The 27,743-nt window shown below is 39.3% G+C and overlaps 1 long non-coding RNA gene across 1 annotated transcript; it reads left to right on the forward strand.

Annotated features, from left to right (window-relative positions):
• The first annotated feature begins 417 nt into the window (after positions 1 to 417).
• Positions 418 to 13,320, forward strand: LOC114708625. Its single transcript, XR_003736830.2, has 2 exons — positions 418 to 1,098; positions 13,040 to 13,320. It is a non-coding gene; the product is annotated as an uncharacterized LOC114708625 (long non-coding RNA).
• The last annotated feature ends 14,423 nt before the right edge of the window (positions 13,321 to 27,743 follow it).

The following is a 27,743-nucleotide window of genomic DNA, read 5'->3' on the forward strand; positions in this document are numbered from 1 at the left end:
TGCCCCTGTTTTTTTTTTTTTCAAATGTAGGGTGGTTAAAAACCAGAAGCTATATTGAGAATTGTGTGTCCTGCTTCAGGATACAAAAGACTGCTAAATTTTGGAACTGGACGAAACATACCATGCTTATTGCAGCCTTCATTGATAGGCACTTCTCCAAACTCTCCAGGAGCTGTGATGAGATGCCATTTATCCTTAACACCTAGCTATAGATCTTAGTTTAAAGTACCATGTGTTCACAACTAATATTTGGCTTATTATAAGGACTCTTTATATTCTTTAATATTTTCAGCTTCAAGTTGTTAACTTTATAATGTCCTGGATGATAGTCACTTTGTAGTTGCATTATATGTTCTTACAACAGTGACCTGGCATCATCCACACAGTGTCAGTGACAAATTCATAAGCCTGTCAGTCAATCAGCAAAACAATTTTTATTAATCAACAACCATGCCCATTTTTCTCCCTCTTCCTGGAAGTACATAGAAGCTGATGCCATGGTAAAAAGCTCTACCTTACACATCACTGGAGCAAGGGTGATTTCTCCCTCTTTGTAATTTTGCTTGGCTTCCTGGAGAGATAGCACTTAAGAAAGAAATCCCTCTCAGGTATATGAATAGACTTGGCTCCACTTCCCCGAGCCAAGTATAGAAGAAGGCTCTGACTATTCTGGTTGCTGTCCTTGCCCTTGGGACAATTGCCATTCTATTTTAACCCCCGTCCTTTCAAGTGCTTTGGAATTTAAGAGGACTACACAGTCCCTTGGTGTATTGAAAACTGCACATACTCTACCCTCCCCTTTGTTCTTCCTCCTTGGCTGGGAACATTCTATCTAGCCTGTCTCCCTGGTTGCCTGTGAGGTGTGAGGCAGACTGTCGAAGGAAAACAACGGTGGAGAGAATAATTAATGATGCTTTGATGCCTGCCAGCTCTGAAGTAGTGTCAACCTGTGGACTTTCAAGTGTCCCTTAGTTACCCAACAGCATCAGCTGCCTGCATGCCCTCCCGCTCGCCTGCCCGCCTGGCTTCCATATTCTCTAGAGATGACCGCACATGATGTAAATGTCTGCCAACTTCTGCTGCGTTCAATCCATTCAGGTAAATCTTCTCCATTGAATAGTCACACTAGGACTCCACAAGCATGTGTTTGAAGAGAATGCAGTGATAGTGGTAGTCAAAATCTTTCTGTGAGAGGTCTGGGATAAGCACAAGTTTTCTTCTCTTTTACCTCAGCGTTCAGAGGGATTCAGAAAACTTCATGGACCAGCAGTGCTCCTTCAAATGAATTCAGAACTCTTTCACCCCATCTTTCAGTGGGCTGGGCCAGGAAGGAGCAAATAGGGCTTCCCTGTTCTCCAGCACTTGGCTATTACATTGAAATAGCCGGGTGGTGGTGGTGGTGGTGCACGCCTTTAATCCCAGCACTCGGGAGACAGAGCCAGGCAGATCTCTGTGAGTTCAAGGCCAGCCTGGGCTACCAAGTGAGTTCCAGGAAAGGCGCAAAGCTACACAGAGAAACTCTGTCTCAAAAAACCAAAAAAAAAAAAAGAAAGAAAGAAAGAAAGAAATCCAAATAATAAGCAAGAACATATAGAACATATACAACCAGCAGAGACTCTACTGAGATTATGTCTACGTGGTATACATAATGTATGTTAAAGCTTTTTGGTCTCCCTCTTCATGTTTAGAAAACTCCAGTCCTGAATGTGAGTAAAGATCCATATGTGTACAGTGGAGATAAATGTAAAGATGACAAAAAAAAGTCTGCTGTGATGACACACACTTTTAATCCCAGTACTCAGGAGGCAGAGGCATGAGGATCTCAGTAAGTACAAGGACAACCTGGACTACATAGTGATTTCCAGGACAACCAGAGGTGTGTAGTGAGACCCTTGTGTTTGTGTCTCAAAAAACAAACAAACAAAAAAATATAAGGAACATCGTCTTCTACTCTTAAGTGTTTTTTATGCATTGGGGACATATGAAAAGGCCATTCAAAAGAAGAAAATCACTGTGATATTTAGTTTCATTAAAAAATGATAAATTTCTTCTGGGAAATTTTTCTTTGTTTCTATAGATAGGAAAGTGTTTGTGTGAATTCTTTGCAATCATGAAACTGTTTTTATAAGCACGGAAATGTTTATTTTTAGAAACTCTGGTTTGAGAAGTCTCAGAGACATCAGGGAGAACTTTGTAAGATAAGAAACCACGTATCTCAAATTACAAAATCACAGAACAGGCCTGGTAGATCAGTTGCTATAGGATATACCTGGAAATGAACCACTCCAGGAAGATATTTTCTACTTTGAAAATCTCTGTGGAATTATTCCCTGATATACTGTCATTAATTCAGGACTATCACATACTAGTACGTGATTGTACCCTTACCCAACTCTAAGGAGTTTCTGTGATGTCTTTAATGAGATCATAGCTATACTGTGGCCCATTCTACCATTCTGCCTTGCATGACATCAACTACTTTGGAAGATATGCCTTTTACTTATATAAATATTTTGTGTTAAATCCTCTCTTTTTCCAGAAGCATTTAAGCCTTTCATAGAGCCCTTCCAAGGGAGGCCTCTGGGATCCCTAACTGACACTCGCAATAGGCCAGATTTTACCCATTCAATATAAGGTGCTGGTGCTTTGAATGCATAATTTTTTGCAATGATTCAAGTCTAATATAATTATGTATATAATTAAAAATATGTTACATTTATTTATGATATCTTAAATGATGAAAATTTTGAGGGGCCACAGTATAGCTATGATCTTGTTGTAGACATCGTAGAAATTCTTTAGAGTACGTGAGCATACAATCATACACGAGTATGTGACAGCCCTGAATCAATGACTATGTGTCAGGGAATAAATCCACAGAGAATTTCAAAGAAGGAAATATCTTCCTGGAGGGGTTCCTTTCCAGGTAAATCCTGTAGCCACGATACCACCAGTCCTGCTCTCTGATTATGTAATTTGAAATATGTGATTCCTTATCTTACAAAGTTCCCCTGATGTCTCTGAGACTTCTCAAACCAGAATTTCTAAAAACAACAACAAACTTCCATGCTTATAAAAACAATGTCACAATACAATCTGGGAACTGAAAAACTAGTTCAGTCTGGATGTGGGTAAGCTATAGGGTTCTAGTATGGTCACAAAGGCTCCAGGAAGCTGGACTAGATCAAAAGCAGCATAAGAGCTTTTTTGTTTTTGAACCATCTAGAATTTATACATCATCTTTTTACACCTTCTTGAAATCCAAATAGATATACAGTGAGTCAGTTTCTCCACATATTCCTGGACAGATAATCAAGACATACCTCTTTATCTTCATGTTGTTATTCAGTATTTTTAATGTACTAATTTTAGTCTCATGAAGAAAGATAGCTCTGCATCAACCTTTAACACACTGAGGAGAAGGGTTCTGTTAGGGTTTGCACGTGAAATGTTTGCTCTCATTGCCCCAAGCTGGTGCTGCTGTATTGAGAAGTTATAGAGCCTTTACAGGACCATAGGGGCAGAGCCTATGGGTTATAATCGGGGCCAAATCTGACCAAACTTTCTGCTGTATGATCAGCACTATATAACAGAAACTGCTATACATTCTCTACCCACCGAAGAGTCACCAGCTCCTATATCTTCCCCATCATAATAGACTGTGTCTTCTCAAACTGTAGGCAAAGTATAGCTTTTCTAACTAGTTCATCAAAATACCTTTGACAGAGTTTAGAAACTGTAACAATAGGCCAATTATAATTTTTAATCAAACTTCGTTTGTAGCTAGAGTTTTCCTGCCTTGCTCACAGTCAAGGCAAATCTTTGTCACCCACCAGTCCCACAGTCACTCAGACCCAACCAAGTAAACACAGAGACTTATATTGCTTACAAACTGTATGGCCGTGGCAGGCTTCTTACTAACTGTTCTTATAGCTTAAATTAATCCATTTCCATAAATCTATACCTTGCCACGTGGCTCGTGGCTTACCGGCATCTTCACATGCTGCTTATCCTGGTGGCAGCTGGCAGTGACTCCTTCTGCCTTCCTGTTCTTTCTTTTCTCCTCTCTGTTAGTCCTGCCTATACTTCCTGCCTAGCCACTGGCCAATCAGTATTTTATTTATTGACCAATCAGAGCAACACATTTGCCATACAGAACATCCCACAGCAAGCCATAGGATTTGAGGCTAAATCCCTAAATTGCTTGGGTTGAAGCTGCTTATTTTGTAAAATGGGAATGATGTTTTGCTTAGGGTTCTTGCCAACATTCTATGGTGCTATTCACAAACTCCCAAGTGTCTGGCTTGGTAAATGGCAGGTGTCACTAATGACAATTCCCTAAAGGAGTGACATAATTCTTCAGAGGCAAAATTATTTGTTCCCTTCTTATTTACATGTTGTGGTAAGAACTTAATGAAAAGAAATCCTGCAAAAGTATTGTTATTCTTCTCCTGCTGGGTGGTAAAATGTCACCCAATTTGAACTGTATTCCATTTTAGTACTTACAAATATATATGACAATAATTTAAAAGACAACACGACTGAGCTGGTTAATCATTTAATGCCCTACATTGAATCACATGTCCCTTTGGCTTCCCAGATGTGCTTGCATATTTATCCAATGCTTTTCTGTGACACTTCATAATATGATTCTACTTGCTCTTCAATACAATCTTATTCAGTTATTTTATTTTCAGAGGGATAAAAGTAATATAATACACTGACATTTGGGAAATAAATGACATTTTCATATATATCTAAAACTATAATTTTTTGAATACAATAATAATCCTAAATTAATTTAGTCAGCATATATATGAAATTTCCATTTGACTTTCTGAAAAATCACATATATTTTCTTGAATGACAACCAATTTCTAATTTTTCATGTTAACTTTTTTCCATTTCTTAAGAAAATATTAATAAAAATGGCAAATCCTTTTGTCTAATCATATTGATCCAAATATTGAATGCCTTCTTAAGTTGTTCTTAAAAGCTAATAGTCTGCAGTCTAGACAGATACTTCTGTGATTAAGTAAACTATTCAGTCAATTTTGTTAAATAAATTGGGTATGACTGACTAATTTTGATATTGCCTAACTCAGCTTACTACCTTGTCTAAGCATCAGAGGCACTAATAAATATTTATTGATTTGAGTTGTTTGTTCTTTAAACCGAAATGTACTTGGGTTGAAACTAAAACAAATAATTTAGATAATGCGTGTGAAATGCCTAATACTACCTATTAAGTCTTTTGACAATTTGCAACACCTTCCTCTTATTAGTGAGTTTCGTTTGTTCCTCTTTTATTATCAAGCATGGTTTTAGTTGTACAATGGCAAATTGTTTTCCCAATATCTATTATTTGTTTTGTTTTAGTAATTGCACATTGAGTTCTAAGTCATCCCCCATCGTCTTTGTTTTAAGCACCCCTCTCTTGTGAAACAGTATTGCACATTATTTATAAATGACTTCAGCAAAAAGCAAGAGAGAAACACCATGGATGCCAGTGAGAAAATGCTTCTTACATGCAAGCATTATTCATTAATAAGTGAGCTCACTTTGAAAAGAAAATCATTAATGTTTTCACTCCTATGAGACAATAACTCTGTGGGAGTTATATCTGATCAAATAATGATTAGATGAACTGTAGGAAGATACAGATTAGCTATGAAATTATTACTTCTGGGAATCTGATTTAGTGCTTTCTAATTTTTAAATATGAAAGCACAAAATCTAGAAGATCAGTAAGTCTGAGAAGACAAGCAGTTAAGAGATCTCACAATGTGTTTATTAACAAGGAAGAAGATTTTTGTATATGAAATAGTATTATGAAATTTATTAAAATGGCTATATGTTAGACTGCTTTTCTTGGCTCATTATACCTCAAGTTCTAGTGAGCCATTTCTACAAACTCCTGATGGGCACAGAGTTCCATTAAGAGATCTACCTTTGTCTTTGTTGTCAAAACTATAAAATATGGTTTATATTTCTTATACCACATATAGGATAGATATTCAAAACCTCAAGTGGAAGGTTTGTGAAATGCTATATATCCCTTCAAGACCTTTATATAGTTTGGTTTCTAAAGTGGGAAACATTGTTGGCATTTATAAAAATGAGAGTGATACTTTTTTGTACAATTAGAGGCTAACAACGGTGGATACATCCTCTATTCTCTGATTCACTTTACTGTTATCCATGAGCAATCCTTGAGATACAAAATCCTACAATGAGCCTGCAGTAATAATCTTAGATCCACACAGCTGAGATTCTGCCATGGGCTCATGCATAATATCCTCTTGGGTATTCAGGGCTGGTCAGAGCCAACATTGCTATCTGAGTGGGATGCCCCTAACCCGGAACAAGGGTCCATACAGGCCTCAGTATTGCCTTCTGAGACACTCTATGGATACTCACCTATCACACTAAATTGGTCAGATATCTTGTCGAATTCAAAGACACATGAGTATAGGCTCATCTGTCTGTCAAACCTGGATACTAGAAAAGCAGCAGGCAAGTGGGTAGGTTATTCTGGCTTTCTGGCATTATGTTTCTTTCACAAGATCACAAGAAATGGACTGTGAGAACAGATTGAACACGTTGATTTGGGGACAATTTTAATCAAGTGAGATGCAGGCCAAGTCAGGGCCCCTGGCTATGGATAATCCACACACTGAACCTTGTGACGGCCCATGTGCAATCCTGGCACTTTCGTGTTATGACCAGTTTTGTAGCTGGAGTGTGATAGAGTGCCAGGTACTAAGTGCGCTTCGAGCATCTGGTGCTCAGCACAGCCTCCGGCTGTGATCCTTTTTGAAGGTGGTGCACAGAGATCAGTTCATATTCCAGCAACACAATGGTTAGAGGTAGGCGTGGGCTAGATGATGTGTACCCTATGTTTACACTATAAAACGTTTAATATTGAATTTGATGTGATCATAACAGCAAACTGCTGTTCAGATATTACTGCATACAGTGGGTAAAACTTGAATTTTTATCACCTTTTTTGACAGAATATTTTTATTGATTATTTGGAAATTTCACATAATGGATCCCGATCACCCTTACTTTCCAGTCTTTACAGGTCCACTTTCCCACCATTGTGGTCTCCCCACCCTCCCCCCAAAATTTTTAAAGTTCAAATTGTGTTGCCCGTATAGACAATGAAGCATGGTCAAATTCCTAGTGGCCAGCCCCTTAAAGAAAAGTGAGTCCTTCCCCACCCTGTCCCCCACCCGAAGCCATCAATTGTGGAGAGCTACACTTCAACATCCTTGTCACAATTTTGAAGAGTTCTCTTTGCTGGCTTCCCATCTAGGTTGTTATTTTGTTTGGGGAGAGGGTCACTACAGAAGCCTTCTATGTCTTTTTCTCAGCTATAAGTCTGCAGCCATACTTCAGAAGAAGCTTCCTCGTTCTTTATGACCATGGACCAGTCTTCCAAATTGTATCTGGTGACAGCATGGACCATAGGCATCTATGTGGCCTCCTGTATCAGCATGTGCCATGGACCTCAGCATGGTCTCTGGTGGCAGTACGGGCCATGGACACCAACACTGTCCCTAGCAACGCCAGGCTACCAGACATCAATGTGGCTTCAGGTGGCAGCACAGTCTGGCTCAAAGCCTCTGGTCTCTGAAGCATACCAGACCATCACCAATACTTCAGTGATCACAGCCATGCTTCAAATCTTTATCTTGGGGGTGATGATGTGCTTACAGATCTGGTTCTGCAGCACCCACTCCTCTACACAGTCCAGTGGCTCAGAGATGGAATAGGTGTTGGGGTTGACCTACAGTGCTGGACCTGGTCCCAGATGGCAGCTGAGTTGGGCCACCCTGGGCAGCCAATTTTGATCATCTTAATGAAATAATAACAAGCAGTTTGGTTTGATGCTCTTTCATACAACACTAGGATTCATGAAAATGATGGTGTAGCATCATGAGCAATGATGTGACCAACACTAAATGTGTAGTATTACAAATTATTACCTTAGTACAAATGAGCTGTAATAAGCCATGGCCTTATTAAAAATAGTAATGGTATTGCCACCTTTTTCTTGTAGTGAAAGATGTGGAATTAGCTAGGGGTTGGACAGAATACAAGGATTTAGTAACTGGGTATTCAGCTTACATCTCTCAAATAAGAAGAAACATGTATTCTCTTGATTTTCACTCATTATTTCATATCTTCTAAGCATCATGAAGTCATATATCACATGTCCTTTACAACAGATATTAAAATATGGAGTAGTTAAAGCAGACAAATCCTTAGAAAATATTTTTTTCTTACATCACAGGCTTCCTCATGGTAGCCCTCAGACCCTAAATTTGGGAGCTATTTTAAACTATTTCTTATGCAATATGAAAACTTACAGCCAGTGTTTGTTCAGCTTCATCAATGTCAAGTACATTGGGAAGACGTTCAGAATCTCATAAATCAAAATCACCTTTTCAGTCAGTTCTCAGGTATGAGACATTGTTCTTAACACTGAATTCAAGCTTCTCATTGGATTACATCCTGAGAGTGTAGTCCTCAGTTCTCACTGGATACCAGAACCTCCTAGGGAGCTTTTAAAGAAACACTATATCATGGAAAATGGATATTCCCATGAGGTCCCACCCCTACAAGAGTAACTACAGGCAATAAATGGTTTTAGGCAAGGGGAGTCATTTTTCCTCACCAGTATAGTCATGAATGCATTATTCTTGTCCCACTAAATAACCTTCCATTTATGCCTAGAAAAGCAACTCTTATAAAATTCAAAGGTCCAGATACAAAAAAGACATGGAGTTGTGTGTGTGTTGGGGGGGAGACTTGTTGATAAGAAGGGAGTGGATGAAGGAGAAGAATGGGGTATGTAAGAAAATGACTAAAAGTCATTATATAAATATATGAAACTGTCAAACAGTAACTTTTTAAAAATATCAGGTGACCAGTTTCATTCCTCGGCTCTTTGGCTTTGTTTAGGCTCATGGAAGAGAACCCTAGGTTTAAAAGGTCAGTGTGGTAGTTGGAAAGAATATGGCCCTCATTGGCTTATAGGGAGTGGCACTTCTAGGATGTGTGTCCTTGTTGGAGTAGGTGTGGCCTTATTGGAGGAAGTGTGTCACTAAGGGCAGGTTTCAGAAGCTCAAGCCTGGCCGGAGGGTCACTCTGTCTTCCTGATGCCTGTAGATCCAGATGTAGAACTCTCAGCTGCTTTTCCAGCACCATGTCTGCCTGTGTGCCACCATGCTTCCTGCCACGATGATAAAGGACTAAACATCAACTATAGGCCAGCTCCAAATAAATGCTTATAAGAGTTGCCATGGTCATGGTGTCTCTTCACAAGAACAGAAACCCTAACTAAGACAGTCAGACTAGCAATGGAAAAAAATACAGATTCATTTAGTGTTGTTTCACATGACATGGGAGTCTTCATAAATGAAGACCCAAAAGCCAAACACAGTTATATACAAAGGTAATTTCTGGTAATTTGTAGTACAGTGGAGTATGGCTTGTTCACAGAAATCTATTATGCAGTTTTGGAGAGAAGTTAAAAGACTCCAAATAAAAAGTATAGTAAGGATTATCTCTACTTGGTCAATGGGTGATGGAAACATGAAAGAACTACCATAGGGTATCCCAATAATATGTATAACTAATCCATGTTATCAAGATAACATAAAATGCCTGGTATTAAAGAAAACTCTAGTGTCATATCCTTACAACAACTAATCAACAAAATCATAAAATGTGTAACTATGTTGTTTTTACTCTCTAATGTGAAATGTAGATAACCACTGTTCTAAGTAATGGCACTCAGTCTTAATTCAAAAGGCCAACAACATCAGTTTCCCTCATTCCTCATTGCCTAACCACAAAACATATCAGAAGGACCTCCTGTTGGTTGCAAGACATCACCTGAGTTTGTAAGAGTTTCTTCTTTTCCAGATGGGATAGGGACATTAATGTTATTTTGCTATATTGAAAAATCCTAAGCATATCCTGTATCCCAGATGAGAAGACCATTTAAAAGCCCTTCCTAGCCTTTCCCATCTCCTCTTCTTTTTCTAAAACAGGCTCTCTGAAGGGTTGGCTAGCCTGAAACTTTCTATGTAGACCAAACTGACCTTGAACTCACAGAAATCCACCTGCCCCTGCCTCCCAACTGCTGGGATTGAAGGCATGAGCCACCACACCCAGCACCTGCACAACTTTTCAAATGTCTATTAATAACCCTAAAGCTGACAGACCAGACAGATGCTCCAGTGAAAAGAGTAGTTATTTTCAGGGAGAAATTCAATTGCTAGTTGCTTTTCTGCCTTCTTCTCTCTGGTTTTCTCTGTCTTAGGAGAAATTTGAACATATGAAAGAATTGTCATTCCTGAGAGTGTTGCTGCTGTAGGCTTAAGAATCTTTCTATGTTCAATGGCAATGTGGCCACTTTGGGTTGACTATCTAAACATCTGAGCAGGAATATCAGCCAAATAAAACAAGTCAATCATTATATGCACTTCCACAAGTCACATCATTCTGGAATGCTTTCTGAAGAAAGAAACAAACATGGCTAGTTAACCACAGGAGAAATCAAAGACTTCTTAGTGTTTACCACCTGGTTAAGAAAAAGCGACTTTCATATTTTACATTCTCAGTAGCTATAGTATTGAAATATGAGGGAGAAGGAGAAGTGATGAGAGGATTGAGGAAGGAGGAGGTAGAAGGGGTGAAGGAGGATGGAGGACTGGAGAGGAGGAGGAAGGAAAATAAGGAAGCAGACAGAGAAACCTATGTATATTTGTGCCATTCGATTGAGATGTGAATAGTTATGAGGACAGATGATTGGCCAGAGTGGGGAAGATATATTGGTAATGCATTAAGGACAACTTAACAAGGTTACTTGCTCATATTACTCTCCAATTTCCCATGTCTTCAGCAATAAGAACACATTCCTTTGCCCACATATACAATGACCCTCTTCACTTGGGTCTCTTATGACCTGCTTGTAAGGAAGACAAGATGGTTTCTTTATCCATCTGCTTCAGAGGAAAGGGTAGGTGAAAGTCAAAAAAACATTACTACATCTGTTGTCTTCTTAAATGCCAAGGTGCTATTTTTAGGAATGTTTGTGCCCAACATCATTTTTTTCTTTTTATCCTAGTGGGATTCAGAAACCACCATAATTAGAAGGTTCTGTTGATCCTATTATACAGCCTATGTCACGTGATTTTCCAATCTGAGTATACAATAAAATCAGTAAAAATTAGAATTAACTGAAATTTTAGAAAATTCCAAATTCAATGAACTTTCAGCTCCATGGCTTGAAACCCTGGTTGGATCTTGGGTAGAGCGTGAGTATGGAAATATTTTTTCAAAACTCGTTATTGAATTTGGAATTTTCTAAAAATTCAGATAATTGTAGTTTTTAATGTGGGAAGAACCACTCTGCAAAAAAAAAAAAAAAAATTAGCTGGTATTTTTAGGTGTATTGGGTGAAAAAGTTTGTGATCTCTTGTTCAAAGTGAATAATTCCTTCCAAACTTACACATATGCAAGCTTCTTGTTAATCTTATTAAATACTGAAACTTTTGCTCTATTCAAACTACAGAATACTATGTTCTTAGGACTTTCAACCAAAAACTTCACTGGATATTCATTAAATCAGTTCAATATTTGTCTGGAGCAGTTCACATTCTTTGACAAGTAGAAACATTCTAATTTCATATGCTCTTATTTATCCATTAATGAAACCTAGGAGAGTCTGAGAATATTTTTAGAATTAGGCCATCTGAGTTGCCATCGCCCCACTCCTAGCCTTCATGAAAGCCCTCCCAGATCAAAGGACAGCATTTCCATGCAGCAAGTGGGAGGCAAACCAGGCTGACTGATAAGCAAAAATGGGAGCTGGCAGGTTTAAGAGGCGCACAACCAAATCTCAGGCTCATGTTTATCCAATCGATAAATGCCATGGCTCTTGACTAACTGTTGTCTAAACTCATCTCTGACGGCAGAACAAAAGGGTGTAATGAAAGCAGTGCTGTTAGAGAACTCATTAAAGTGAGTCCAGAGAAAGCAGGCTTTCAGATCATCTCTCTCAGGGAGACAGCATCAGGATCATCTTTTGGTTCACAATAGCATCAGTGGGCGGCACCATGCTTAGGCAGTGCCATTTGCTCTATCTGGAGAAAGATTAGAGAAAGAAGACTCATCAAAAGACTCATGGCACAGTCTCCCTGAACTGAACTGTGCAACCCTTTTCATTGATTCTTTTCTTGTTACTTCTTTTTTTTTTTTTCTTTTTGGTAATATGAATCTTCTCCCTTGCTTTTCGGTGTTTGCATTGATGGAGTGGTTAGCCAAGCAGAAAGGCTGCAGATCATGACTATTGTCTGCCAGCAAAGGCTCCATTGAACCCTAATGGACATAGGAATCTTGCAAAACAAAGAGCCCTTAGTGCCTGGCACAAATGAATCCTACATCAGAGAAGGCCAAGGGAGCCCTTTTGATTATCTGAAGAAGTAGTAATTAGAAGGTGAATCTGTTATGAACCACAAAAAGGAAAAAAAAAATAAAAGAACACAAGACAAAAGGAAGGACAAAAATGTAAGAAACTTCATCAGCAACGTTTCCACAGGATCTTCTGGTAAACAAAAAGGCAAGCTTGGATTCTTTCTGTCAGTGGTCTGTGGTATCCTTTGTCAACTCTGGAAAGAAATCTGCTGTCATCTCTAAGAGAGAGAGTGGCTGCATCAATCTGTCAACAGTTTTAGGCAGGATATTTTCTGCAAGTGGGAGAAGGAAGGAACACTCTCCTTTGGTGAGCATACAGTTGTCTTTTAAAGCATATAACTTCTAAGAGACAGACATTATTTTTTCCCTCTAAAACTTTAAATGCTTAAATTTTGTGTTTGAATTTGTGATATCTCTTTTGACATTACCCTTCCTTCTTTCCCAACACTCAGAGACACTTGTTACTTGACTAAGAGCTACCTACCAATGATACTTCTGTGGAATGTGTTTGTTCGTTTGTTTGTTGTTGGTTTTGTTTTTACAGCTTGAATCAGATGGTGGACATGAGCTGGATTCTGTGACAATTGGGAAACTCCTGAGTACAAGGCATTTTAAGAGCATATGGATGCATAATTTGTCACAGCCTGGAGAAAGGGAAGGTGACTGTTAAAAGAAGTATTTGCTGAGCCTGCTGCAACACCACCAAAAACACCATGGACAATTACCATCCACATTGTTTACTGATCACACAACACCTGCAGTGAAGAATAAAATACTCTTCACATCCTCATAAATGTTCTGAAGGATAAAGTTGTTTATCATTTTTATGAGTGATAAAACTAAGGCTAAGAATGTGTCTGTGAATTGCTGAAAGGCCTGTATCACTTAAGTGGAACAGTGACAGAACTAGGATCCTGGCTCTGAGGACATTCCTGACCTTCCTGCCAATGCCCTCTCCACATGTGTCTGTTCCCTTCCAAGGACTATGCAGACTGTTTCCCAACTCATCCATTCAGGAAATTTGACTTAGAGCAGGTATACCCTGAATGCAATTCAAGATGTCGATTAGTAAAATATCTCATTCACCTACAGCATTCAGTTCACAGAACCTGTGATGACCTACAGGAGGAAACACACACACACACACACACACACACACACACACACACACACACACCACAGTCATTTTCCATCAGTAGCTTGAACTTCCTAAGTGATCCTACAAACCTCAGAGCTCTTCCATGCAACTTCATCCCGCTGTCACACACTTCCTGGGTTGCTGGCAGACATGGGGGGCTGTTGGCCAGACATGTTAGCTTGAAAACTGCCCCACTTGCAATGTTGTACTGTTGGAAGCTATCAGGGAGTCTTGAAGGTCTGCTGCTTCTTACTTATTGGAGCTGTGGATGATTGATTGATAAATAAAGCTGATTGGCCAGTAGTCAGACAGGAAGTATAGGCAGGACAAGGAGAGAGGAGAATTCTGGGAAGTGGAAGGCTGAGGCAGGGAGAAGCTGCCAGCCACCATGATGAGAAGCAGATGTTAAGATACCGGTAAGCCATGAGCGTATGTGGCAACTTATAGATTAATAGAAACGGGTTAATTTAAGATATAAGAACAGATAGCAAGAAGCCTGCCATGGCTGTACAGTTTATAAGTAATATGTCTCTGTGTATTTACTTGGTTGGGTCTGAGTGCCTGCGGGACTGGTGGGTGAGAGAGATTTGTCCTGACTATGGGCCAGGCAGGACCAGGAAAACTCCAGCTATAGATTGGGCTTATGCTATATCAACCACAGCTATGGAGAGAAGCTGTTGCTGTTCTCATTATCTCTGTTCTGGATATGAGCTCCAAATGAAGTTTTTGGTTTGTTGACTTCAGCCTCAAAATTTATTTCTTTCTGTTCTTTCCAATTATGGCAAGTTCCTTGTTTGTGCAGCTCCAGGGGCCTGGAAGATAGGCCTGTGTAATTAGTTCTCTCAACTTGCTTCCCTAATAAAGGTGATTCTCTCTATAGCAAGAAACATAAGCTGTGTCCCTCAGTCTTTGTGTATGCTCTTGGTCTTAGCCAATCTATCAATGCAGAACAATCTCGGAGCACTATAGGAAAATTAATATGCATACTGAGCACTTGCTGGTCAGAATCATCTTCTTACATAGGGTCAAGCATCTCATAATACAATAGACATTTACCTAGAAGCCTCAGGAATCCAGGAATTTAGTCACTCCGCATCCTTAATGTGACATTTCCCTCTATTATCCTTTGAACATGAATAATAATTACCATAGGCTGTGAATTCAGTTCTCAGAAACTTTTTCTTGTTAGGTTGTTTTTACATGATAAATTCTAAGTATCATGCATAAAGGAATTGTCAGCATTCCCTTCCAATTAACTGATAAAGCCCCCTGGAGTTCCACTGCCGAGTGTGAGAGGCCTTGGAGGGAGAATGATCTTTGGATGTCTAACTTAATAGGATTTCCTGTGCCATTTGGGATTACCTTGTGCTCCAGTACAATTACAACTGAGAAATGTTTGTCATATTTAACTGACAACTTAGTGTTATAATTGTATATTAAGAATATCTACTCCAGTCAAGCATTAAAGTAATACATAAATACTAGCTATTGGCCTCACTAGAATAAGTAAAATCCCAGCTGGATATTTCATTAGCTACCCATAGAGAGTTTTGTCGCCCACCCCATAACCCAGCCTATCTTTTGGGAATGGAACCTTAAGTTTTATGTGTGTGACAAGTGTCGAAGAGAAGTGAATCCCACATAGGATCTGTCAAAGTGGGGCAGGCACTGGGGCCTTTTCTCTTCTGAAGACTCTGAATCTCATCTTGATCCCAAGAGCATCTGCATAGGATTACCTCACATGGATAACTGCTCCTCTTTGGGGCTGAGATCTTTTCATAATCCTATACAATTCTTATCTCCTAAAGGTGCCACTCTTGCTTAGCATGAGAAAAATTGTCTCTCTGACTAGTGCTCTCTCCTTGGAGGGAGGGGAGGAGGTAGTCTTCTGAAAATTCGGGATTATCCCTTACAAAAGTTTAAATTCCTTCTCCCCTCACTTGAGCAAGTATTAATGCTGTGTGTTTGAGAAAAGGCCTGAGAGAAGGGAAAGACATGACATGCACATTTCCCCCATTGTCTATCCCTTCTTTCTACTATTAAAGCCACATCTTTTCTCCTGAGAAAAGGGCAAATGCCTTTATTGTGTGGCTCTGTAGTGGTCAGGGTACAGTAAGAAGCTGTAAGTTCTGTAAATTGAGTGAAAGTTCCCACAGTGCACTAACTTTTTTTCTGTGCCAAGATAAAAATAAAATTTCTCTGTCTCAATGACTGAGTGAATGAGGTTGAGGTTCCTACTCAGGGACTCTGATCTCAACAAGTTCTCAAGTATCAGCAGAGGGACAAATCCCTTGTTCTTCAGCTGTTCTGCCCTGCAGCATGTAAGTGGGGAGTGATAGGTAAGAACTGCAGGAAGTTAGAAGACACTGTGCAACTGTTGCCATTATTATCAAAGACAAAGCACACAACACAAAGAAAAGACAGTGTAATAGTTTTGTTTCAAAACAGTATGTGTGTACAAGAAGCAGATTTATTTATTTATTTATTTTGTGGTTTTTTGAGACAGGGTTTCTCTGTGTAGCTTTGCGCCTTTCCTAGAACTCACTTGGTAGCCTAGGCTGGCCTCGAACTCACAGAGATCCACCTGGCTCTGCCTCCCGAGTGCTGGGATTAAAGGCGTGCGCCACCACTGCCCGGCTTTTTATTTATTTATTTATTTATTTATTTTTGAAGAAGCAGATTTTAAAAAATTCCTGGGCTGGAGAGATGGTTCAGTGACTAAGAGGACTTTCTGCCTGTGTCCTTCAGATTTCTCTAAAGGAACAGAACTGAGAAAGTAGATGAATACACACACACACACACACACACACAAACACACACACACACACACACACACACACACACACACACACACACACACACACACACGATTTATTAGAGTGACTTAGACGCTGTGGTTGTTACTCTAACAATGGCTGTCTCCCAATGGAAGGACCAAGAACCTACCATCCATGAGCCTGGATGGTTCAGCAGTTCCAGTCTGGTGCTGGAGTCCCAGAGGATCCCTAGACAGCTGCTGGTTTTCAGTCTAAGTTAGATCTTGAAGACTTAGGCTCTAATGCCAGTGAAGGAATGCCCCAGCAGCAGGACAAATGAACTTTGCCAGTGAGAGTGAGGGCAAGCATGCAAAAGGAAAAACATTTCTCTTCCATGTCCTTTTACCAAAAAGTGTAGATCAGATTTAGGGTACGTCCTCCCACCTCAGGTGATCCAATCAAGAAAATCTCTCAAAGGCTGCACAGCTGCTTAGAATTTATTTGATTCAGATGCAGTCAAGTTGACAGCCAAGAATCAGCCATCACACTGCTCCTACAGAGGACCCAAATTCAGTTCCTGGCCTGGCAACCACATTGGGTGATTCACGACCATCTGTAAATCCCGCACCAAGGAATCTGACATCCTCTTCTGGACTCTTCAGATACAGGCATACGCATGGTCACACTAAGACTTTAGGATGCATTTTTTTCTCCCCTTTTCTGGCACCATCCCCACATTCTGTACACAAATCCATGGTATACCAGGCAGGATTGCTTACAAAAATCCTACCATATTAGTTACTTCAGTGTTACTGTGACCAGAATACACAACAGAACCAACTGAGGGTAAGAAAGCTTTATTGTGGCTCAGGGCTTCAAAGGGTTTCAATCTATCCTCATAGAGAAGGTATAAGGGAGTTCATGGCTATCCAAAAAGGGAGCAGAGACTCCTGACATCAAACTAGTCATGAATCAGAGGGTGACAGAAGCCAAGGATAGCCTATAACCCTCAAAACCTCAACCCTACTGACCTACTTCCTCCAGCTAGGCCCCACCCTTTAAAGATTTTAAAGGACATCCTAAAATTTTGTCACCTACTAGGGAACAAGTATTCAAAACAGGAGCTTGTGTGGGGCATTGCTGCTTCAAACCATGGTGCATAGATTTGTTTTACTGAAGCTAACAAAAGTCCTAACACTTTTGGAGAGGGAAAACTTCCCTGCTGTACTGCTATTAACTCAAATGGTTTAATGCTATCTAAGAAAAACTCTGGAAAAAAGAAAGTGCTTGGGTAGTCTAAGGTGAACTAGGTACTCAGCACAAATGTGGATGGACTGCATCTAAGTGTCTGTAGCTACTGAGCGAATCTCTTAGTTCAGAGTGGATAGGAAGCAACTTGTACAAGGTGTCCAAGAAAGGCCCATGGCCAGTGTGCTGGAAAAGGCCCTGATTTAGCTGAGTCTGGCATCAAGAACTCCTGAGCATCTCAGGACAGGAACCATTTTGGCTCATATTTACGAGACCTCTCAAATGACATAACTGGGATTTGTATATTTATTTTTATAAAAATAAAGTATTAGGAAAGCATTGCCGGTACTATTCAGTGATATGCTAGAACTAAATTAATCCATGGGAAACAATCACCCCTGGAAGACTTTGCTGCTGACTAAATAAATGTAAGATAAAATTAGTGCGATTGGGTAACAAGACATGATTTCCATATTTTACTGACAAGTAATGTTAGGAATCATTATCCTAATGGTTTATGAACTTCTCGTATTACCAAATGACATTCCAGAGTAATATTATGATCAGGAGCAGAAGGCTTCATCCCGTGTGACATAAGCAAGGAGGTTCTGAAGAGTGTAGAGTTGCATGTGCGTGTCTGGGTGTGTGTCCTTAGAACAGGTTCACCCCCTTTTAATAATCATTCTTTCTGTCAGAAAGAAACACAGGAAAGAGAATTTTCAGTCTAGCACTGATGAACTTTTTATAGTCAGAAACCCATGCAGAACCATGGCTTTCTCTACTCTTGTATATTTAAGGTAAGAAACTTTTCTCTTTGACTTAAAGAACTACCTGCAGGATCTGGAGAGATGGCTTAGCCATCAAGAGCACAGGCCGCTCTTCCAGAAATCCTGAGTTTAATTCTCAGCACCTACATGGCAGCTCATTATTGTCTGTAACTCCAGTCCTAGGGGGCTGATGCTTGATTCTGGCTTCCATGGGCACTGGGTATGCAACTGATTCACAGACATACTTGCAGGAAAACACTCATACACATAAAACCCAACAATATAAAAATAATTAAAAAAAAAATAAAAGGTGACTACCTACAGCTGATTCTCTGAATAAAGGCAGCATAAGAGGTTAGTGACTGAAAGAACTGAATGCCTGGTCTTTGCCTGCCCTTCTTCAGTGGCAAATTCCTGCATTGGAAATACCAATGGTTTAGCATTTCTCTGGATGATTATCTGGGGGGAGAAGATGTGGAGACACAAAGTCCAGCTGAAAATGAACATCTAATGAAATACAGCCTTCTTGTCCTTTCTCCTGATGAGAACAACCTCCTCTCCTGTGTCTCCTGAGGGAGGGAGACCTGAAGTTTCTGAGCAGGGTCTTGGACTCCTCTAGAGTCTGGATAGTAAAACTGTGGCAGAACTCTCTCTCTTTATCTCTCTCTCTCTCCTTCTCAGACTAAAGGAATCCCAGGGATGCAGTGGATCAAAGTGACCTGTTTACTAGAATAAACTTGGCCAGAGGAAATCCATGGTTCCTAAGTAGAGGCCACAAGAGTCTGCATGATTGTGAGATATGGGGTACTGGCTGGCCTGAAGGATCTGTGGTCCACTGAGCCCCCTTAGAACCTGAACTGGAAAAGTGATGTGGTGTTCTGCAACACAGGAAACTTCAGGGTCACTAAGATTCCTTCTACTGCTTGCGAATTTGTGAGAACTTATAGGCTTGTCCTCCCACAGCCCAGTGTGTGGTCACAATCTCAATGGCAACAGCTGGACTCCAAGTCTAAGTTCATAAAACATCTAGAGAAGATATACTAGGCTGTGACCCTTTCAACAGTAAGAAAATTTAAAGAGACTCCATGGGCATACATAGTATACCTCTGAATTTAACAAAAAAACCATATGCAGGTTTTTAACAATCAAATAGAGAAAGAAAAATAAATGATTAATGGGAGGTTTGCAATAATCCAATTGATACACTCAATTTGGTCCATATAGATGTATAATACTCATTAAAAAGAAATGTTTCTGTGAATCAATAAAATAATCACAAAATGGTCCAATACTAATTAAGAAAAAAACTTTAATCAGCATTTTATAACAGAGGGTCCCCTTTCCCCTTAGAAACTTATGATTTGTTCAAAATTATTATAAATCAACCATTTCAAAGTGCTTTAAAAAATAATGGAATTAACAAATTCACAATTAACACTGAGAATAAATGGGAGAGTCTCTAAATGAGAAGAACCTTTATGTAAGCATTATTAAATTGTGTCCTGCTCTGCCCCTGCCTGTGAAAACAGCAGACAAGCAAATGTGGAGGCCAGAAGGGTGAAAGGTGAATATCTTTCCCAGACAAAGCTGTTCTGAGGCTCATTATCCCAGGGAACAGAAGCAGACCAGGAGAGTCACCCAAGCATGTAGACTTCTTTCTTTAAAGCATCACACACACACACACACACACACACACACACACACACACACACACACACACACACACATCATTATTAGCCATGTATGATAGTATGTTTAAGGAAATTGAATAGAATACATATTACTTCTATGGACATGCCTCAGTGCTACTTTTAGAAGCAAAGATATTTGAGGCCAGGTACTAAAGAAGTCCTGAAAAGTATTTTTAAATATCTTGGTATTCTTAAATATCTAAGATCTACTTGACTGTGAGTATAAGGGAACCTCCTTTGATAAGAGTCAAAGTGTACAATTTAACAATAATGCTTCTACTTTGAAAACTGAACTTCCAAGATGTAAAACTCATAAATGAGCCCTGTGTTTGCTGAAGGACATATGTACAGTCAAGGCAGCATTATTGAGGAGAGAATTCTTTTTATCTGTTCACTCACTTTGAGTTCTTGAGGTAGTTGGGTATTTTTGTTGTTCTCTTCTCTCATTAGATCTGGTTGTCTTTTATAGTGTTTTCTCTGTGGTTTGCTGCTTGCTTCTTTATTTAAAAAACATCAAAACATATGGTCTTTACAGAAATTGTTTTATGCTATATTTGCCAAGCTTTACAATATATCTACTTGCCTCTTATCACATGGATTACACAGGAAAGCGCAGTCACCTGCATGGAGAAGAATTTAAGCTGGTGAAATCCAAAACAGTGGGACCCCGCCCCCCACAGGAAGAGCTTCCCTGAAGTGTTTTGAAAGCATTTTTTTTTTTTTTTACTGTTCTCATGTACCTCCACATTAACAAATAAAGTTCCTCCTAGTCAAGATGCCAAAAAATGAAAAATTTCATTGGCTTGATGTAACTAGTTTTTAGGTGTTCAAGCTACTGTGACTCAGATAACTATTAGCCTAGAATGCATTACCAATTAATGTCCCAAGTGTTTATAACTGACATATTATTGTTAGAGGAGAAAAAACAAGCAAGCCAACAACAAAAAAAAGAAAACTAACATTTTAGTTGGACAAGGTCAATCACTTGGTCAAGGAACCACTAGTAAGACATACTAAAGAGATAGGTGGAATAGTCTTTGAATGAGGTACTGTAGTTTTCCTGCCCAGAATTTCCACCCCTAATACAGTAGTTTAACAAATGGATCGTAGCCATATGGCACAGTGAGTTTGAATCAAGCCTGGGCTACATTAGATCCTGGTATGAAAAAGAAGAGGATAAGGAGGAGAATGAGGAGGAGGAGGAGGAGGAGGAGGAGGAGGAGGAGGAGAGGAGGAGGAGATGGAAAATAACTCAAAACTCAATAGTTGACTTTTATCATCATTGCCAGGCTTCTGTGTAATTGGAATTTTGCTTGGAATGCCAACCAGCTTGCCAATAAAGGCACAGAGATGTATTATTAATTGTGAATGCTCTGCCTTAGCTTAGCCTTGTCCCTCTAGCTCTTTTAACTTAATTTAACCTGTTTCTATTAATACAAATTTTTGCTTTGGGACTTTTTACCTTTTTTTCACTCTTTATGTCCTACTTTCCTGCTTCCTCCATGTCTGTCTGTCTGGCCTCTGGCATCTCCCTATCATCTCCTTTTCTTTTCTTTCTTGAGCCTAAATTCCTCCTACTACTTACTCTTTCTGCCTGGAAGTTCCACCTATACCTCCTCCCTTGATACTGGCCCTTCAGTTTTTTACTCTACCAATCTGGTACCTTAGGTAGGCAAGGTAAAACAGCAATATATCTTTACATAATTAAACAACTGCAACACATCTTTACATAGTTAAATATTCTACAACATAAATAAATGCAACATATCTTTACATAGCTAAACAAATGCAATACATTTTTGCATAGTTAAATAAATATTCTGCAACATTTTCCCCTTTTTTCTAAACAAAAAGAAAGATTTTAGCTTTAACATAGTAAGACTATATATGATAAGAGCAATTACCAAGTAAGAAGTACACTTACAATATCCAGTCCATTTGGCAAATTCAGAGAAAATATTCCATTATCTACCCTATCTTGGTGAGTCCTTGGTGAGTTGTGTACCTAATTTACTTTCTATCCTAATTTGTTTACCAATCTAAAATTATCTTTTTTGACCTCAAAACATTTTCTTAGATAAACAATTTTAGCTTTCATGGTTCTCAATCTTATAAACTTTACATCTCTTATGTAAGTTTCTTTTCTGAATTTGATAACAAGGAAAACTTTAACTATAACAGTCTCATCTTCAACTCCATCAGAGACCCGAGAAGGATATAATATTACCCAAGTAAACAGAAAGTACAGAGCAAGCATCTTCCAAAACCATAAAAATGACAGAAGCAACTGGCTGCCTGGACAGTCACTCAAGGTTCCTGTGCATGGTTGGGGCATCCATGTTTTGCCTGCAGACCTAGAATAACTGACAGACTTTTCTGTGACGCAGGAATTTTGAAGACTGTCCCACCTTGCCTTGGAAATGTTTGTCAGTCCTTTTTCTTTGTGTCCTGATTGTCCAGTTTGTACAGAATACTGTCAGCAGTCAAGGCGAGGATAGTTTCTTGCCGAAATGGCTAGCTTTGCCACAGTGAAATCAACTCCATATGGAGGTTCTTCAACACCTTTTATGAAGTAGATCGGTACTGCCAGCAGCAGATTTGTTCTCACTATCATGAAAAGCCTTAAGTTATTAAATATTTTAAATGCCATATTCTGTAGGTTTCTGAAGTGTTTGAAGATCACCTATGTATGTAAAATATCTCTGTTTAACTTTGAAACCATACCTAACATGACTACAAGTTTGATTGTTATAGATGACTAACTACTAACCTGCATTATTTTAAATATCCTAAACCATTTTAATAATCACTTTAAAGGACTAGAACTTTATATTGCATTTTAAATGAGCTGCATAGGTACAAGAGTAGAAACATATATGCAGTGTAACAAAAATAACCTTAAATTTGTATCAATATACAAAAATCTATAGCAATATAAAAAATTTAAAATGAGTAATTGTCTTTTTATCCTATATTCCTACATCCCCACTAAATGACAACAAACATCCATAGCCCACTGAATGACCAAAAAGCACCCACCCTACCTGTTGGTAATGTGGGCATTGTGTTCTCTAGACTGCTTCCTATTGTTTGGGGGCAATGGCATCCCCAGGGGACACTGAGAAGATTGAGATAATGGTCAAGTCCTAAGAAAACTAGATATAATATTTGCTGTCCAGTCTCTGTGTAATGGAAAACTGCAAGGCTTATCTGAAGTCCTGGCTAGAACAGTCTGTGCGGCTGGACCATTTCAGGTAGCAGCCTTGAAGTTGTTCTGAACACAGAACTCTGAGGAAAGTGTAACAGTTTCAGGCACTCTGAAAGGCTGGATCACCTGGGCCACCCATTTTCACTGATGTCTGGTCCCCTTGCTCTGAAAACACACAAACTTCCAAAGGTAACATACATATCTACATTAACACAAGTATGAACTATACCTTGTACACAAACCAGCCAAAGATGATTTTCTGTTTTATGTTTGAGCAGGTAAAAGACATCTGTCAACTTTGTAAGTTTGTTTGGACTGTATAACCAAACTTCTATCCATGCCATATGAAAGGATGGCATGTAACAATAAGTCATGGGGACTCTAAGCAATAAGATTTATCATGTCTCATCTAGTCTCAGAGCTGTTCCCATGTCAAGAGATCGGCATATATGTCATCTGTCTTGTAGTTTTCTAGGTTTATTTCTTTATATCTGTACCCAAGATTTTTAGGAAGTCTCTCCCAATCAAATCTGGTGTCTATTAATTCTCTATTGACTGTTCCTCGTTTTATTAGATCAGGTGCCTTAGGCAGGCAAGGTAAAACAGCCACACATCTTTACATAATTAAACAAATGCAACACATCTTTACATAGTTAAACAGATGCAACACATCATTCATAGTTAAACAAATATTACACAACAGTTCTGGGTAACTTTCCATATGAAAGTTTTCAAGAAATATTTGCATTAGTTATGGTATCTCTGAGAACTCCTTGAAAAGTTGCTATAACAAATTCTAAGACATGTGATGATTCAACAAGAGTCTGTGTTTTGCTTATAAAAAATTCAAATGGCATTTGCAGTCAGTCAACACCACTTTCAAATGATAATCTGCAGTGCCTGCCAACTTGTACCCCTTTGGGTTCAAGGGGAAGTTCCCAAGGCTGTTTGGGAGATTATTCCTTCCTCAACCACTTAGAAAGAGGCAGAACCTCAGAGCATCTCCTGAGAAAGGCACTGGGTGGGGAAGTGTCTTACACTCCCCATACTTCTGGGAGTCATTCACATGGCAGCAGCGGGGGAGGAAAACAGCCATACTGTGCACTTAGGAACAAAGAGAAATAGATGGCTGATTTTCTTGCAGGCTTTCCCACAAAAATTCCAAATTCATTTTTGGTTATGATTTTCTTCAGAGCTGGGAATCTTTGCAAATATTAATGCAAAGAAAGAAAATGTGTTCTATAGACAAGGTACTGTTCCATCTTTGTAAACTGCCATTAAGTTTATTTTCTATAGTAAATGGCCATTTTTGAGAATTTTCCATGTGCCAATGTTCTTCCCAATAGATTTTGTCTTTTTTTCCCATTATATATGAAATTTTGATTTTATCATTTGGCACCACACGATCCTGCTCCCAAAATACACTAAGTGCGGAGTTCATTGAGCTAAGCCAGTCAGGAAGCAGGATAAGCTCTCTGCCATTCTCCCTTAGCTCAGGGTTTCTGTCATCAAGTGTTCCGCAGCCTCCACTTGGCAAAGTGAAATTGCTAGTGCCCTTGCATGAACCCAGAATAAGGAGATGGGTCAGATAGCTGCCTCTCTCCACACAAGCTGAGTACAGAGATCCATCCATCTTTTGTCTAAGAAAGAAAATTAAGGAAAGTCTCTGTGGGTGTCAGTCTAGCCACCCCAAGGTACTACTTAATGTTTTCAGTGACTGATGGAGAGAAATATCCTTTGGGCAGAGATTTTTACATTCACCCAAATATACCTTGTTCTGTGCTATTTGTACCTTGTTATGAAACTTTCCATCAATAGAAAAGACAGCTGGGATGTTTGGTATTACAATACTGTATTAGTTTGTGTTTGCTAAGAATCACATGACTCATGTCTTCAAGGCTCTTTCAGAATCTTCATGAAAGGTCTCACTTGACAAAGAAAAAAAAGCTAATGCACAAATTTGATTTCCAAATGCTAAACAATATTAGAACCACCTTGATCATTTGCATGCAATATGACAGGTTTTTTTTTTTTTAGTAGAAAATAGTTTATTTTTTCATGTAAACAACATGTGTTGATCATATCACCCTCAAACCTCCCTCCTCCTTCTTCCCCTAGGTACCCCTCAACACCTTCCCTGTTCCCATTTCACAGCACTCCTCCCCATTCTCCAGCTCTTACATTCTTTCTACACCATCTCACCACAGTGTACCTTGACCTTTGGTAGGGCTTGAAAGGTTGGAAGTATTGATGCCCATTTAGGGCTGAACAGCCAACAGTAGCTTATTCTCAACATTTTGGCCAGGTATGAGTCTCGGTACTAACTCTTGACCATTGCAAAGAGAAGTTTCTCCAGACAAGGTCAAGGATAGCACTGATCTAGCAACATTCCATTTATAGGATTTAGTCTGATTAGTGATTAGCAGAAGCTGGTGCCTTTGACAGTCTTTCTTAGACTGCCAGTTGAGGCACAGGGGTCATGCAACTGCTCCAGCACTCCTCTGCCTGACTTAGGCAAATGTCACCAATGAGTCATGAATAATCCTGTGCAGGGATGACACGAAATCCCACAAGGCCTTGCAGATTGTGCAGTCTTTTCTTAGCTCAACAAGTCTCTTCTCAACTGTTTGTGTTAACCTTCATTCTAAGTCTTACCCTGTGGTCAGTCTTTGTCTACTCATTCATCTCTTCCCTTTGTTCTTTATAAATCTCCATAAATCCCTGTGTGAGGCCGTTATTATATTGCCCTAGGTTTTCTGTCCTATCTTCCATGTCTATTTCTCACATAAAACCCCAACAACAATCCAATAGATTGAGGAAAATGACCATGACCACCTGTTCTTACCCTAGATTTCATAAGTCACATATTCACTGGCTTTTCTGTGTTTCCATCCTCCTCAAAATAACTCACATGTCTTCTTTGCCTTTTTCTAAAATCTAATATCTACTGTTAGCTAGAGGTCAGATAAATAACCTGGTATATATCAATAATGTATTTGTTTGGTTACAGGTAAATGTACTCTATTCCTTAAAGAATAGAATTACATAAAGTAGTGCCACTCTGAATGCAATGTGTTAACAATGCAAGAGGCTAATGATCAGGACACCTGGCATTTTGGAAAACTTGTAGAAGAAATGCCTGGGAAAGAAAAAGTTTCCAGCGTCCTTTAAATAATCCAATTGCACAGGAAAGATGGCCGGGTCCATAAAGTCCTTGTCATGCTAGCTTGAGGGCCTGAGTCTGATGCCCAGTACTTACATTAAAAAAAAAAAATTCCATGTGTGACCCTTGTGGTACTTATGCTGGGAATCAGGGCAGACTGATTCTTGGGATTTTCTAATCATCAGGGTAGCCTACTGGAGCAAGCTTGAGGCCAGTGAGATACCCTGCCACCAAAAGCAAGGTTGACTTCTGAGAAAGGATAACTAGAGTTCTTCTGGCCTCACATGCACATGAACACACATGCATACTCAGGTGCACACACACGAACAGGCGCCCACGTGACTACAAATACATACAGGCAAAAGGGAAAATCAGTAAATAAGTCAATAAAACTCTTACATTGTTTGCATCTAGAGCCATTGTGGTCTCAAAATTGTATATGATTTTTGCTAGACAATAGCCTAGGTTATATTTATAGATTATTATAGATAAGCTGATACTATTTACCTGCTTTTCTTTAAATCCAGTGTGTTAATATATGTACAAAAGGCTTGATGATATTTAATTTACCATCTGAATGACCCAGAAATACATGCGTGCTTCAGCATATTGTATCCCCAGTTCACATCACTTCCTCCTTGGATGTTTAGCAAATTAAAATAGTAGCAGACAGACTAAGAATAACTATGTAATGGAGAAAAAAATGAGTGTGGAGATGAAAATAGCAAAAATGGTCTCTGCATACAATAACCACTGAAGAGTAAAAGATAAAGCTCTCGGTAGGAACTGGTAGACGAATCCATAGAGGTCAATGGAAAAACTGAAGGCCAAGGCAGTACAGTGTGTGTACAGGGGCTTGATGAAATGCCAGCCAGCTAGAGGCACTCATTGATCACCAGGGATTAGGCCCATTTGCAGTAAACTTCAATACTCACAACGGCTTGCAATGGAAATTGATATAAATAATAATGGCTGCGCACACCCTGAAAGATCCTGAATGCTTCTGAACCGCGAAGAATTTGATTGTGCTCAGTATAAACTTAGGGACAAAAGCACTTATTTCTGAATAAAGAGTCTTTAAAAATATTTTCTTCTGCAAAGAGCTGTTTCATTTAGCATCATCACATTTTAGAGCTAGAAAAATGTTCCTTTGCAGCCCAGGGTTGGACTGTTAATTCAGTAGGAACACTGACTCTGGTTCAGGGAGATGGCTCAGTCAGCAGTGTTTGTCACACAAGTGTGAGGAACGAGGTTGGATCCCCACCACCCATAACCCT

Source organism: Peromyscus leucopus, chromosome 19 (genome assembly GCF_004664715.2).
Source record: "Peromyscus leucopus breed LL Stock chromosome 19, UCI_PerLeu_2.1, whole genome shotgun sequence".
Lineage (NCBI taxonomy): Eukaryota > Metazoa > Chordata > Mammalia > Rodentia > Cricetidae > Peromyscus > Peromyscus leucopus.